Here is a 3,769-nt window from a genome sequence, read left to right as displayed (position 1 = left end):
CGCTGTCCTGCAACATTCCCATGGCCTTGGCACTGAGTTGCCTTCTCTGCGAGGCTCCTTGATAACACAGAGAGTCCATGGGAGAGCTGTGCCCTCCTGGAGGGCAGCCTGCAGGCCCGCAGGACTCTGAAGGGAAGGAGGTGAATGTCTTGAAGGTGGGATGTCCTGCAGAGAGAGTTTGCTTATTTGTATCACTGGCAGCCTGAGATTAGGAGGGGATTGGGGCACTTTACTCCCATGGACAAATCTGCATGGAGGGACCATTAGACTTGGTCTCTGAAGGGCATCTGAATCCCACTCACCCCGTCGCAGCCCAGTGATAAGAACAAGAGGAGCTGAGACAGGAAGGGAAATACAGACAAGTGCTGCAGCGCGGCTGCCGATGGAGGCAGGACAGGAACAGATGGCGGGTACTGGATAATTCCTTCGGGATTGAGGCCACTGAGAAGGTGACCAAGTTCCCATGGCTATAAGGGTAAAGGGTCTGCTGAGTGGGAGCAAAGACCATGAGTTTTCTCCAGTGATGGCAGGGAGTGCCTGAATCCCCCCCTTCCATGGTGTTTCTGGCAAGCAGCTCCCTCTCCCTCCCCTCCCCTGACTTTGCTGCCTGGACTTTGCTGCTCCTCTGTGCTCGGGTCTTCTCCCTGTCCCTGTTCCCAGAGCCCATCCCAGCCCTGCAGACCCCTCCTGGCCCCAGTCGCTGCCCAGGGACACCTCCCTGTGAGCACGTGCTAAGGAGCAGGTCAGCCAAGCGCTGATGCTGCAAGCATGCCTGTAGGTAGAGGAGTGGGAGACGGCACTTGGTGAGGTTTCTGGCAGGTCTGCTGAACTCTCAGTGGAACAATTCAGATCTCCCAGTGGCTTACTCAAACTTGGAAGCCCCTTTCCTCTGTGTCACAGAAGAAAGCCGAGATCACAGACCTTGGAAAGGTCTTCATCTTGAAGGCAGCCCCTGCCTTCGACTTGCTTTGAAATCCTGCCTCTGCCAATGTCCTCACTGTGATCTAGAGCTGTGAGCGGTCCTGACACACACAAGCCCCGCTCATAACACCCCAGCAGGGTCCCTCCTTCCCCCCATGGGGAGCTCCCCAGGCAGGCTGAGTGCTGACTCTGAGTCCGTTGCCCCAGCACACAGCCCCTGTCACTGCGCAGGGACCCTGCTGGCAAGGACAGCCCTGGGCACCCCTGCCTCCACACGTCCCCACAGCCACCCCAGAAGAAGCCTTGCTCTGCAGCACATCCTCCTGCTCTACAGAAGAGAGAGATCCCCCAGGCTGTGGCTTATTCCAGCTATACAAAGTCCCTCCATGAACTGCAGCTGCATTGCCCTGTACCCAGAGACTTACCATGTCAAGGGCTGTGAAGATTTCTCCTCTTTTGAACTCTGAGTATCCTCATTCTCCTCTCTGCCTTTCAGCTTTCTGTGCCTGGCTTCTGTGCCCTGGGTGCCTGCAGGCAGTGCCCTCAGCCCTGCTGCACTTGGCAGAGGGGCTGGTTCTGGGGAGAGATGTTTCTCAGCAGCAGGGGTCGCGTGCCTCAGCAGCACTGCCCGCGTGCCATCAGCTCCATCCATCCCAGAAGCCTGGCCCAGCTCAGCAGCATAGCACCAGCCCAAGTCTTTTTAATGACTCCTCTGGTGGCTTTGGTGTCCATGATCCTCAGAGACTGAGAGGATGTTGAAGAAATCTCTCAAGAAATCAAAGTCAGATTCAAACTTTGAAGTTTCTGGGACTTTTAATGGGTCCCACTGAGAGACACTACTGAGAATGCACCTTCAGGGCTCAGTTAGAGACAAATACTGGATGCAGTGACGACAGGTCAGGAAAAGCAAGGTAAAGGTGGCTCTGATGCTGAGTAAGCATATGGAGGTTTTACATTAATAAAAATATCCAGTTCCTGACCCCATTAAGCAGAAGGCGAAGCCCAGATTCCCAGGCCCTAGGAAGGCAGATCTTGTCTCTCCCTCACTTCTCGGGGCTCCTCCTGGTGCAGTGGGCTGTGGAGATGTGCAGTGCCAAGGGCAGGGCTATGATCCAACACCTCCCAGGCTCGTTAGCATGGGCAAGGAGGCAATGAGGCCCCAGTGCTCGAGGGATGAGGTGTCTCCTTGCAGACATCACTGGCAGTGACGACAGCCATAACCACATTCATGAAGAGGTTGTCTCTGTCAATGGGGTTTTCAGCTTTTCCACATCCCTCTGTCCTCTCCGCCACGTGTTGCACCTCCTGTGTCTATTTCCCTGCAAGTTGTAGTCATCCATTCAGTGCCTCACCTTGCTGTCACCTTCCTCCATCCTCCTAGACTGTTTCTTGAAACACAAAGGCTTGGGTTGATCCAGACTCTTTCAGGATGATGTGTTGCTCCACACTGCTGCCCTTGGAGGGAAATTTCTTTTCCCTTTTGTCCAGCCTGGACCTCCCCAGCTGCACTTTGAGCCCTTAGTTCTCTCACAAGCTCTTTCTCACTATAAAGGAAAGTTTCAACATGTCTAGAACCACTCAAGGACTCCTACTCTGTCCGCAGTCTCCACAGGACTGAGCCTGTGATCTTCAGCCTCTCTAGACTGGTCACGTGCTTTAAGCCTCCAAAACCCGTCCTGGGAGATATCTAAACACTCTCCGTGGTGGTTACAGATGAAAACATAGTGGTTGTAGTCCAGGAAAGATGGAGACATTTTGCCAAGGCCTGTGGTGGCAGGCCAAAGGCAATGGCTTCAATCTGAAAGAGGGAAGATTCAGATGGGATAGAAAGAAGAAATATTTTACAAGGAGGGTGGCAAGAACCTGGAACAGGTTGCCCAGAGAAGTGGATGTACCCTCCCTGAAAGTGTCCAAGGTCTGGAACTCTGAGCACCCTGGTCTAGTGAAAGACGTCCTTGTGCATGACTGGGGGTTGGATTAGATTCTCTTTTAAGACCATTCCAACTCAAATCATTCCGTGTTTCTTTGACTTTATTATCCCCAGCTCCTTCTCCACAGGGCTACAAATACCAACATACACCACGTAGGTGTTGAATTCTGACTGAGTTGCCAACACTCTCATAAATAAAAAGACAAAGAATTGCCATTTCTAGGACATGAATTGATGTGTTTGTGGAGAAAAATTCACCACCCAGAATGTAAAAAAGCTAATTCAAAGCAAGTTCCAATGGACCTGAGTGAATGGTTCACCAAGAGGGTCAACAGGAGAGCCTTTAATGATGACCTTGTCAGCTGAGGATGGGGGTTTCTACTTCAGGGGTTTGATGCTCATGATGGGAAGCCAGAAAGTGCCTTTAGGGACTGTGCAAGACAACCTAGGGTTGTCTAGGAAAGGATCAAAAGAAGAGAGAAGGTGGGATCAAGGTGGTTGGTGGAAGAACAAGCATGGAAAAACAGAGAAAAGGGGAAGAGGAGTGGAGCTGGTGGCCACGCCCTGCAGGGGATCACCTCAGCCTGTCCTCTTAATACCTCAATTTCCAACAGCTTTCTGTGACAAAGGAGGTCTCTGCTCTTGGTACAGGTGGAGGCCACTGGAGTAGGAAACACAAGTTATCAGGTCTTGTGTTCTTTGCGGGGGGCCAGCAACCAGGTGAGACTGATGTGTGAGTATAACATTGTGTGTCTGTCAGTGGGTGTAACCACTAGTGACCGTCAAAGCAGGGCAACCAGCAGGTAGAAGAGGCCGGGGAGTGAGGTGGTTTTGAGGGTCAGACTCTGGACAGGACAATAGACAGCTCCGAAGGACGGCAAATTGTCTACTGGAGGGAGAAGGTAGCCCAAACCACCT

This window comes from Apaloderma vittatum, unplaced genomic scaffold (assembly GCF_000703405.1).
Source record: "Apaloderma vittatum isolate BGI_N311 unplaced genomic scaffold, ASM70340v1 scaffold7035, whole genome shotgun sequence".
Lineage (NCBI taxonomy): Eukaryota > Metazoa > Chordata > Aves > Trogoniformes > Trogonidae > Apaloderma > Apaloderma vittatum.
The sequence above is the reverse complement of the archived record's forward strand: the minus strand, read 5'-3'. Positions refer to the sequence as shown.